The sequence below is a fragment of the Leptodactylus fuscus genome, chromosome 11, assembly GCF_031893055.1.
Source record: "Leptodactylus fuscus isolate aLepFus1 chromosome 11, aLepFus1.hap2, whole genome shotgun sequence".
Taxonomy (NCBI): Eukaryota; Metazoa; Chordata; class Amphibia; order Anura; family Leptodactylidae; genus Leptodactylus; species Leptodactylus fuscus.
This window is the reverse complement of record NC_134275.1, coordinates 9,801,327-9,814,905: the sequence shown is the minus strand read 5'-3', so window position 1 is coordinate 9,814,905 and position 13,579 is coordinate 9,801,327.

Sequence of the window (13,579 nt, the reverse complement as noted above, 5' to 3'; positions counted from 1 at the left end):
CCTTCCCACATTCTCTCAGTAGTCACAGCAGTGCCCACCACTACCTCCCCCAGTCCTCTCTCCTTCCCATATTCTCCCAGTAATCACAGCAGTGCCCCCAGTATCCCCCCAGTCCTTTTCCCTTCCCATATTATCCCAGTAGTCACAGCAGTGCCCCCAGTATCCCCCCAATCCTCTCCCCTTCCCATATTCTTTCAGTGGTCAAAGCAGTGCCCCCCACTATCCCCCCAGTCCTCTCTCCTTCCCATATTCTCCCAGTAGTCACAGCAGTGCCCCCCGCTATCCCCCCTGTCCTCTCTCCTTCCCATTTTCTCCCAGTAATCACAGCAGTGCCCCCAGTATCCCCCAGTCCTCTCCCCTTCCCATATTCTCTCAGTAGTCACAGCAGTGCCCCCAGTATCCCCCAGTCCTCTCCCCTTCCCATATTATCCCAGTAGTCACAGCAGTGCCCCCAGTATCCCCCCAGTCCTCTTCCCTTCCCATATTCTCTCAGTCACAGCAGTGCCCACCACTACCCCCCCCCCAGTCCTCTCTCCTTCCCATATTCCCCCAGTAATCACAGCAGTGCCCCCAGTATCCCCCCAGTCCTCTCCCCTTCCCATATTATCCCAGTAGTCACAGCAGTGCCCCCCACTATCCCCCCAGTCCTCTCCCCTTCCCATATTATCCCAGTAGTCACAGCAGTGCCCCCAGTATCCCCCCCAATCCTCTCCCCTTCCCATATTCTCCCAGTAGTCACAGCAGTGCCCCCAGTATCCCCCCAGTCCTCTCTCCTTCCCATATTCTCCCAGTAATCACAGCACTGCCCCCAGTATCCCCCAGTCCTCTCCCCTTCCCATATTCTCTCAGTAGTCACAGCAGTGCCCCCAGTATCCCCCCAGTCCTCTCCCCTTCCCATATTATCCCAGTAGTCACAGCAGTGCCCCCAGTATCCCCCCAGTCCTCTCCCCTTCCCATATTATCTCAGTAGTCACAGCAGTGCCCCCCACTATCCCCCTAGTCCTCTCCCCTTCCCATATTCTCTCAGTAGTCACAGCAGTGCCCCCACTATCCCCCCAGTCCTCTCCCCTTCTCATATTCTCTCAGTAGTCACAGCAGTGCCCCCACTATCCCCCCAGTCCTCTCCCCTTCCCATATTCTCTCCGTAGTTACAGCAGTGCCCACCACTACCCCCCCAGTCCTCTCCCCTTCCCATATTATCCCAGTAGTCACAGCAGTGCCCCCAGTATCCCCCCCAATCCTCTCCCCTTCCCATATTCTCCCAGTAGTCACAGCAGTGCCCCCAGTATCCCCCCAGTCCTCTCTCCTTCCCATATTCTCCCAGTAATCACAGCACTGCCCCCAGTATCCCCCAGTCCTCTCCCCTTCCCATATTCTCTCAGTAGTCACAGCAGTGCCCCCAGTATCCCCCCAGTCCTCTCCCCTTCCCATATTATCCCAGTAGTCACAGCAGTGCCCCCAGTATCCCCCCAGTCCTCTCCCCTTCCCATATTATCTCAGTAGTCACAGCAGTGCCCCCCACTATCCCCCTAGTCCTCTCCCCTTCCCATATTATCCCAGTAGTCACAGCAGTGCCCCCACTATCCCCCCAGTCCTCTCCCCTTCCCATATTCTCTCAGTAGTCACAGCAGTGCCCCCACTATCCCCCCAGTCCTCTCCCCTTCTCATATTCTCTCAGTAGTCACAGCAGTGCCCCCACTATCCCCCCAGTCCTCTCCCCTTCCCATATTCTCTCAGTAGTCACAGCAGTGCCCCCACTATCCCCCCAGTCCTCTCCCCTTCCCATATTATCCCAGTAGTCACAGCAGTGCCCCCCACTATCCCCCCAGTCCTCTCCCCTTCCCATATTATCCCAGTAGTCACAGCAGTGCCCCCAGTATCCCCCCCAATCCTCTCCCCTTCCCATATTCTCCCAGTAGTCACAGCAGTGCCCCCAGTATCCCCCCAGTCCTCTCTCCTTCCCATATTCTCCCAGTAATCACAGCACTGCCCCCAGTATCCCCCAGTCCTCTCCCCTTCCCATATTCTCTCAGTAGTCACAGCAGTGCCCCCAGTATCCCCCCAGTCCTCTCCCCTTCCCATATTATCCCAGTAGTCACAGCAGTGCCCCCAGTATCCCCCCAGTCCTCTCCCCTTCCCATATTATCTCAGTAGTCACAGCAGTGCCCCCCACTATCCCCCCAGTCCTCTCCCCTTCCCATATTATCCCAGTAGTCACAGCAGTGCCCCCACTATCCCCCCAGTCCTCTCCCCTTCCCATATTCTCTCAGTAGTCACAGCAGTGCCCCCACTATCCCCCCAGTCCTCTCCCCTTCTCATATTCTCTCAGTAGTCACAGCAGTGCCCCCACTATCCCCCCAGTCCTCTCCCCTTCCCATATTCTCTCAGTAGTCACAGCAGTGCCCCCACTATCCCCCCAGTCCTCTCCCCTTCCCATATTCTCCCAGTAGTCACAGCAGTGCCCCCAGTATCCCCCCAGTCCTCTCCCCTTCCCATATTCTCTCAGTAGTCACAGCAGTGCCCCCACTATCCCCCCAGTACTCTCCCCTTCCCATATTCTCCCAGTAGTCACAGCAGTGCCCCCAGTATCCCCCCAGTCCTCTCTCCTTCCCATATTATCTCAGTAGTCACAGCAGTGCCCCCACTATCCCCCCAGTCCTCTCCCCTTCTCATATTCTCTCAGTAGTCACAGCAGTGCCCCCACTATCCCCCCAGTCCTCTCCCCTTCCCATATTCTCTCAGTAGTCACAGCAGTGCCCCCACTATCCCCCCAGTCCTCTCCCCTTCCCATATTCTCCCAGTAGTCACAGCAGTGCCCCCACTATCCCCCCAGTCCTCTCCCCTTCCCATATTCTCTCAGTAGTCACAGCAGTGCCCCCACTATCCCCCCCAGTCCTCTCCCCTTCCCATATTATCCAAGTAGTCACAGCCATCACCAGTTGCACAATTCCTGGACATGCTGAGAGTTGTAGTCCCCTATGATGATGATGACTTCTACATGACATGTATGTGCTCCCCGTGTGCCCTATATGTGACAGTAATGACAATATCTCTGTAACGTGCAGCGGTATATGCTGGTGATATAAGTCAGAGATAGAAGTATAAGATCACTGATGTGAGGGACATATAACACCGCAGACATGGGGACAAACCCAATTATATACCTGCCACTGAGCGTTATATAGCATTGGGTGCAGTATATGTAGGCTGACTGGGTTGCACTGCCACCATCTGGCCACTGGGGGTACAGCAGCCATTTCACAGCGCAGGGGCAGCTCCACTATCCTGGGGTCATGACCAAGCGAAATATACACAACTTATAAGATATAGCATCATATTATGATCTTCTGAAATCCTCTGTGCTGCTCGGGACCTTGCTCTTTCCACTATGTAACTTTCAGTCTGTGACCCCCTCTATAAGATCAGCAGACATATTGAAAGGATTGGGATCACCAACAGCACAGAGTATTTCAGGAGAGGAGTGTGCTGATCTTATAGGTGAGGTCACAGGGTGAGAGTTACATAGTGGAGGAGCAGGGTCCCCAGCAGCACAGAGTATTTCAGGAGAGGTGTAACTCTCAGTCTGTAACCTCCCCTATAAGATGTAAGATTATTATCACACTCCTCTCCTTAAATATTCTGTGCTGCTTTGTCAATCCAGTGATCTGATTTGCCACATTGTACTATAAATTGTACATACCAACACAACTTGTCATTTTATTCTCTGTTTACGCTGAGATTAGGAGTCCAGTGGGCGGTCCTAATCAGTGATTGAGAGCTACCTGTGTATGCTCATACAGGGAACGCTGTCAATGACTAGTAGGACCGGCCATTGGACTCCTAATCCCAGAATGAGCAGGGTGAAAAGGCTACAACCTGGAGGGGGTATTATACTGCGGGGGCAGCCTAGAGGGGGGCATTATACTGCGGGGGGCAACCTGGAGGGGGGCATTATACTGCGGGGGCAACCTGGAGTGGGGCATTATACTATGGGAGTAACCTGGAGGGGGACATTATACTGCGGGGGCAACCTGGAGGGGGGCATTATACTGTGGGAGTAACCTAGAGGGGGGCATTATACTGCGGGGGCAACCTGGAGGGGGGCATTATACTGTGGGGGCAGGCTGGAGGGGGGCATTATACTGTGGGAGTAACCTGGAGGGAGACATTAAACTGCAGGGGCAACCTGGAGGGGGGCATTATACTGCGGGGGCAACCTGGAGGGGGGCATTATACTGTGGGGGCAACCTGGAGGGAGGCATTATACTATGGGGGCATTATACTGCAGGCGCAACCTGGAGGGGGGCATTATACTGCAGGGGCAACCTGGAGGGGGGCATTATACTGCGGGGGCAAGCTGGAGGGGGGCATTATACTGCGGGGGCAAGCTGGAGGGGGGCATTATACTGCGGGGGCAACCTGGAGGGGGCATTATACTATGGGAATAACCTGGAGGGGGCATTATACTTTGGGGGCAACCTGGATGGGGACATTAAACTGCAGGGGCAACCTGGAAGGGGGCATTATACTGTGGGGGCAACCTGGAGGGAGGTATTATACTATGGGGGCATTATACTGCAGGTGCAACCTGGAGGGGGGCATTATACTGCAGGCGCAACCTGGAGGGGGGCATTATACTGCAGGGGCAACCTGGAGGGGGGCATTATACTGCGGGGGCAAGCTGGAGGGGGGCATTATACTGCGGGGGCAACCTGGAGGGGGCATTATACTATGGGAATAACCTGGAGGGGGCATTATACTTTGGGGGCAACCTGGATGGGGACATTAAACTGCAGGGGCAACCTGGAAGGGGGCATTATACTGCGGGGGCAACCTGGAATGGGGAATTATACCGTGGGGGCAACCTGGAATGGGGAATTATACTGTGGGGGCAACCTGGAGGGGGGCATTATACTGTGGGGGCAAGCTGGAGGGGGGCATTATACTGCGGGGGCAACCTGGAGGGGGGCATTATACTGTGGGGGCAAGCTGGAGGGGGGCATTATACTGCGGGGGCAACCTGGAGGGGGCATTATACTATGGGAGTAACTTGGAGGGGGCATTATACTTTGGGGGCAACCTGGAGGGGGGCATTATACTGTGGGGGCAAGCTGGAGGGGGGCCACTATGGGGGATAATACTGTGTGCAGGGGCCACTATGGGGGATAATACTGTGTGCAGGGGCCACTATGGGACATAATACTGTGTGCAGGGGACACTATGGGGCATAATACTGTGTGTGCAGGGGACACTATGGGGGATAATACTGTGTGCAGGGACCACTATGGGACATAATAGAGTGCGGAGGAGGGGGCCGATGGTCGAGGTCGAGGTCTTCGATGTCGGTGTTGGTTGGGGGGGCCATGTCACAAGTTCGCCACGAGGCCCCGCCATTCCTAGTTACGCCACTGAGTGAACCAGTAATGTTATGTAGTTCTATGGTCCCCCTGGCCCTGCTACTTGTTGGGTATGAAGGTCCCTCTGCCTGGATTATAGGTGGGGGCGCCCTTATTGGATGATTGTGAAGGGGGAGGGGGGCCTTTGCACTGGGCCCCCCAGTTTGTTAGGGTGGTCCTGCAGGGTGGGCGGCTCTTGTTTCTGTTTTGCAGCCTCCTCTGTCTGAGTCTTTCTATAGTTTCTGGAGAACCCTTTTAAGAAAACCCCAATGTAATATCTATAAGGGCGCCCCCACACCTATAATCCAGGCAGAGCGCCCCTCATACCCCACAAGTAGCAGGACAGGGGAGCCATAGAACTACATAACCTTGCTGGTTCAGGAGTCTGGGAAAGCTGGGTGACAGCTCCATTTATGACAGGACAGTTGATTATGAGATGGCTGTTGGTGGGACTATATATATATTTGCCCTCCCCGGGCGGCTGTGGTTATGGGTCTGGACAGGAGCTGACCAGTCCGGGATGGGGGGGGGGTGTTTATTGATCGGGGTGTTTTCCCATTTTTCCAGATGAACAATCCCACAGAAGGAAACCCTAAACTGGGGGCGGCTCCGCCATTGTGAAACTTGAGACAATGTTTTCAGCCGTCTTAAAGGTGTTAAGTCTTGTCCCATTGAAGTGACAGCTTGCAACCGCTCTGCAGTTCTCAGGGGGAGGTTGGGGGGTCTGGCACAGGCTGCTGACCGCTTACAATCTGCTGGGGGGGGGGGGTTACACAAATCTGAAAGGTTTACCCATTCCCAGCCACTATGATGCAAGCTGGATCTGTGAACATTTGGAGGAGGGGTCCTGAAGATCGCCCCAACTGTGAGACCTCTGAGCCCAGTACACCATTGCACCTGAATCACTGTCATAGTTGCCCCGGGCACCAGTTTCTTGCACCTACTACCCCCTCCCCCCCCCCCCCCCCCCCCCCCGAGATGTAACTTGAAGCTCCTGGACCCCAATACAAAATCTGTACCGGACCCCCAGCTATAGTGTATTATCTATAGTACTGCTCGCCTGTTATTTGGGGCCCCTCGGCCTGGGTGCAGCTGTCCCCTCTGCAAACCACTCTGCCTGGGCAAGGGTATCCAGATACAGGACCAGGACAGCGAACAATCCCTACAATTACACAGACCCTCTAGCCCCTCATTAGATACAATGGCATGTGCGGGTCAGGTAAGGCCAGCACCTCAGCCCCATGGGGTACAGGCTGACACCCCTTCCTCATTAGCCGCACACACAGCCTCTGTGTCCCCCTCTGATCATACAGACAGGATTACAAGGCTCTCGCTGCTATAAGTGACAGGTGGGAGCTACAAAAGGAAGAAGAATTTGACTTTTTGGTGTAAATCTAAGAAAATCAAAGTGTTAAAAATGACATAATAAGAAGTTTGGATGAGGAGGTGACGGGCACAGCCAGGCGGGCTCATTACTGGGGAGGGGGGAGACACTTTCTGATCATCACAATCCTCTCTTTAAGGGATTACACAGAACTGGTGTCAGACAAAGCTCCCAGTATTGTGCCCTCTGGTTCCCAGTCATTGTGAAGACGGGGATCAAAGAGGCCAATAATGACACCCAGAAAAGGGTGATGTGCCAGTCTAGGGCCCCGCCATGGTGGTACAGAGGGCAAAGGATGTGGGATTAGGTATCGGATAGATTAGAGACATAGATAGATAGATAGATAGATAGATAGATAGATAGATAGATGATAAATAGATAAGAGATAGATAGATAGATAGATAGATAGATAGATAGATAGATAGATAGGAGATAGATAGATAGATAGATAGATAGATAGATAGGAGATAGATAGATAGATAGATAGATAAGAGATAGATACAAGATAGATAGATAGATAGATAGATAGATAGATAGATAGATAGATAGATAGATAGGAGATAGATAGATAGAAGAGATAGATAGATGATAAATAGATAAGAGATAGATAGATAGATAGATAGATAGATAGGAGATAGATACAAGATAGATAGATAGATAGATAGATAGATAGATAGATAGATAGATAGATAGGAGATAGATAGATAGAAGAGATAGATAGATGATAAATAGATAAGAGATAGATAGATAGATAGATAGATAGATAGATAGGAGATAGATACAAGATAGATAGATAGATAGATAGATAGATAGATAGATAGATAGATAAGAGATAGCTAGATAGATAGATGATAGATAGATAGATAAGATAGATAGATAGATAAGATAGATAGATGATAGATAGGAGATAGATAGATAGATAGATAGATAGATAGATAGAAGAGATAGATAGATGATAAATAGATAAGAGATAGATAGATAGATAGATAGATAGGAGATAGATACAAGATAGATAGATAGATAGATAGATAGATAGATAGATAGATAAGAGATAGCTAGATAGATAGATGATAGATAGATAGATAAGATAGATAGATAGATAAGATAGATAGATGATAGATAGATAGGAGATAGATAGATAGATAGATAGATAGATAGATAGATAGAAGAGATAGATAGATGATAAATAGATAAGAGATAGATAGATAGATAGATAGATAGATAGATAGATAGATAGATAGGAGATAGATACAAGATAGATAGATAGATAGATAGATAAGAGATAGCTAGATAGATAGATGATAGATAGATAGATAGATAGATAGATAGATAGATAGATAGATGATAGATAGATAGGAGATAGATAGATAGAAGAGATAGATAGATGATAAATAGATAAGAGATAGATAGATAGATAGATAGATAGATAGATAGGAGATAGATACAAGATAGATAGATAGATAGATAGATAGATAAGAGATAGCTAGATAGATAGATGATAGATAGATAGATAGATGATAAACAGATAGATAGATGATAGATAGATAGATAGATAGATAGATGATAAACAGATAGATAGATAGATAGATGATAGATAGATAGATAGATAGATGATAGATAGATAGATAGATAGATAGGAGATAGATAGATAGATAGATAGATAGATAGAAGATAGATAGATAGATAGATAGATAGATACAAGATAGATAGATAGATAGATAAGAGATAGATAGATAGATAGATAGATAGATAGATAGATAGATAGATAAGAGATAGAGAGATAAGAGATAGATAGATAGATAGATAGATAGATGATAGATAGATACAAGATAGATAGATAATAGATAGATAGATAGATAGATAGATAGATAGATAGATGATAGAGAGAGAGAGAGAGATAAGAGATAGATAGATGATAGATAGATAGATAGATAGATAGATAGATAGATAAATAAATAAGAGATAGATAGATAGATAGATAGATAGATATATAGATAGATAGGAGATAGATACAAGATAGATAGATAGATAGATAGATAGATAGATAGATAGATAGATAGATAGATAGGAGATAGATAGATAGATAGATAGATAGATAAGAGATAGATAGATAGATAGATAGATAGATAAGAGATAGACAGATAGATAGATAGATAGATAGATAGATAGATAGATACAAGATAGATAGATAATAGATAGATACATAGATAGATAGATAGATAGATAGATAGATAGATAGATAGATAAGAGATAGCTAGATAGATAGATAGATGATAGATAGATAAGATAGATAGATAGATAGATGATAGATAGATAGGAGATAGATAGATAGATAGATAGAAGATAGATACATAGATAGATAGATAGATAGATACATAGATATATAGATAGAAGAGAGAGAGAGATAAGAGATAGATAGATAGATAGATAGATAGATAGATAGATAGATAGATAGATAGATAGATAGATAGATAGATAAGAGATAGCTAGATAGATAGATGATAGATAGATAGATAGATAGATAGATAGATAGATGATAGATAGATAGATAGATAGATAGATGATAAACAGATAGATAGATAGATAGATGATAGATAGATAGATAGATAGATAGATAGATAGATAGATAGATGATAGATAGATAGATAGATAGATAGATAGATAGATAGGAGATAGATAGATAGATAGATACATACATAGATAGATAGATAATAGATAGATAGATAGATAGATAGATAGATAGATAAGATAGATAGATAGATGATAGATAGATAGGAGATAGATAGATAGAAGAGATAGATAGATGATAAATAGATAAGAGATAGATAGATAGATAGATAGATAGGAGATAGATACAAGATAGATAGATAGATAGATAGATAGATAGATAGATAGATAGATAGATAAGAGATAGCTAGATAGATAGATAGATGATAGATAGATAAGATAGATAGATAGATGATAGATAGATAGGAGATAGATAGATAGATAGATAGATAGAAGAGATAGATAGATGATAAATAGATAAGAGATAGATAGATAGATAGATAGATAGATAGGAGATAGATACAAGATAGATAGATAGATAGATAGATAGATAGAAGATAGATACATAGATAGATAGATAGATAGATAGATAGATAGATAGATAGATAGATACATAGATATATAGATAGAAGAGAGAGAGAGATAAGAGATAGATAGATAGATAGATAGATAAGAGATAGCTAGATAGATAGATGATAGATAGATAGATAGATGATAGATAGATAGATAGATAGATAGATAGATAGATAGATAGATGATAAACAGATAGATAGATAGATGATAGATAGATAGATAGATGATAGATAGATAGATAGATAGATAGATAGATAGATAGATAGATAGATAGGAGATAGATAGATAGATAGATAGATAGATACATAGATAGATAGATAATAGATAGATAGATAGATAGATAGATAGATAGAAGATAGATAGATAGATAGATAGATACAAGATAGATAGATAGATAAGAGATAGATAGATAGATAGATAGATAGATAGATAGATAGATAGATAGATAAGAGATAGAGAGATAAGAGATAGATAGAGATGATAGATAGATAGATACAAGATAGATAGATAATAGATAGATAGATAGATAGATAGATAGATAGATGATAGAGAGAGAGAGAGATAAGAGATAGATAGATGATAGATAGATAGATAGATAAGAGATAGATAGATAGATAGATAGATAGATAGATAGATAGATAGATAGATAGATAGATAGGAGATAGATACAAGATAGATAGATAGATAGGAGATAGATAGATAGATAGATAGATAGATAGATAGATAGATAGATAGGAGATAGATAGATAGATAGATAGTAGATAGATAGATAGATACAATATAGATAGATAAATACATAGATAGATAGATAGATAGATAGATAGATAGATACAAGATAGATAGATAGATAGATAGGAAATAGATAGATAGATAGATAGATAGATAGATAGATAGATACAATATAGATAGATAAATAGATAGATAGATAGATAGATAGATAGATAGATAGATACAAGATAGATAGATAGATAGATAGATAGGAGATAGATAGATAGATAGATAGATAGATAGATAGATACAAGATAGATAAATAGATAGATAGATAGATAGATAGGAGATAGATAGATAGATAGATAGATAGATAGATAGGAGATAGATAGATAGATAGATAGATAGATAGATAGATAGATAGGAGATAGATAGATAGATAGATAGATAGATAGGAGATAGATAGATAATAGATAGATAGATAGATAGATAGATAGATAGATAGATAGATAGATAGGAGATAGATAGATAGATAGATAGATAGATAGATAGATAGATAGGAGATAGATAGATAGATAATAGATAGATGATAGATAGATAGATAGATAGATAGAAGATAGATAGAGAGATAAGAGATAGATAGATAGATAGATAGATAGGAGATAGATAGATAGATAGATAGATAGATAGATAGATAGATAGATAGATAGATAGATAGGAGATAGATAGATAGATAATAGATAGATGATAGATAGATAGATAGATAGAAGATAGATAGAGAGATAAGAGATAGATAGATAGATAGATAGATAGATAGATAGATAGATAGATAGATAGATAGATAGATATTAGATGTGTATGAGGCCTGTGCCCATACATGACGCATACAGATGACTGGCACTGGTTCACACTTGGCAGATTTCGCCAGCTCTGATTATCTCCGGAGTTCACAGAAGGATTTGGGAGTAATTACTGTGTCTCCATTTGCAGATTATGCCAAACAAGCAGCGGATATTCATCACCCCTACACATCATTATTAAGCCATAGGGGGCACATGAGGGTCCCTGGAAGGATTGGGGAGGGGGGGGGGAGATCTCTCATTTATTACTTCTTCTCTTACACTTTATCTTAGGAGAATGTTCTCAGAAAACTTCTCTCTGACTGACAGATTCTTCCTACATGTCCCATTATTCCCAGGATCAGTCGCTGACGTCACGTCATTATGTGTGTCCCCTGTTACGTCATTGCCATACAATAATCAGACGCTTTTGTTGTGACGTTCATGTAGAGGCAGTCCCATGTAAATCGCATGTATGTGTCACATAATGACGTCATCATCCACCTCTGATCAGATCGGTCAGTGCAGGAGTGTTGTGGATGTCTCTGCGACTTTCACATGACCTTCAGGATTTACTGTCACTTCTTTGTCCAGCCCGAAACTCCATCAGGATGGGATATTATATAGTGATCAATATAGTAGTAATAAGAATAATTGTAATAATAATAATAATAATAATAATAATAATAATAATAAGAATTAATAATAATAATAGTAATAATAATTAATAGTAATCATCTGACACAATAATTGCAAATAATACAATAAATAAATAAAACTTCATAGGAATAAAATACTATTAGACTAACAGATCTGGTGAAATGTCATAAGATTATATTCTCCATCCTATTACATATTATCTGTATATATTATTATAGCATTATACTATACATGATATCATATTATATATTGATAGCCTATATATTATATATATTATGTAGCCCAATTCTTCCATCGAACAATCTCACCTGGAGAGGACACAGATATAGATATACGTACATACATACAGATATATAGATATACATACACGGATATACATATATACAGATACACAGATATATAGATGTACATATATACATATATACAGATATACATAGGTATACAGATATACATATATACAGATATACATATACACAGGTATACAGAAATACAGATATACATACACGGTTATACATATATACAGATACACAGATATATAGATATACAGATATACATATACACAGGTATACAGAAATACAGATATACATACACGGTTATACATATATACAGATACACAGATATATAGATATACAGATATACATATACACATATACACAGGTATACAGATATACATATACACAGGTATACAGATATACAGATATACATATACACAGGTATACAGATATACAGATATACATATATACATATACACAGGTATACAGATATACAGATATACATATACACATATACACAGATATACAGATACACAGATATACAGATAGACATACATATATACATATATACAGATACACAGATATATAGATATACAGATATACATATACACATATACACAGGTATACAGATATACATATACACAGGTATACAGATATACAGATATACATATACACAGGTATACAGATATACAGATATACATATACACAGGTATACAGATATACAGATATACATATACACAGGTATACAGATATACAGATATACATATACACATATACACAGATATACAGATACACAGATATACAGATAGACATACATATATACATATATACAGATATATAGATATACAGATATACAGATATACATATACAACAGACATCTCTGTCCATCACCTCTTGGTTTTTGCTTTCTCCATGTCAGGACTTGTCAGATTCTATAATAGAACAAAGCAATGAGCAGATATTAATGTTCAGTCCTTATAATATATCAATGACCCCCCCCCCCCCTCCATATAATATCAGGATAACCTGCCCCCTCCTCCTGTACAATCACATCGCAGGTATTTCCTTCTGCTCCTATTGTACAGACTTGCAGAGTCGGATGTAGTCGGGCAGGTGTATGAGAGTCTCAGGACTTACCGACATCCTGAGCTTGTTTCGGCCATTGGGAATAATATTGTTATTATATATGAGATAGATTGT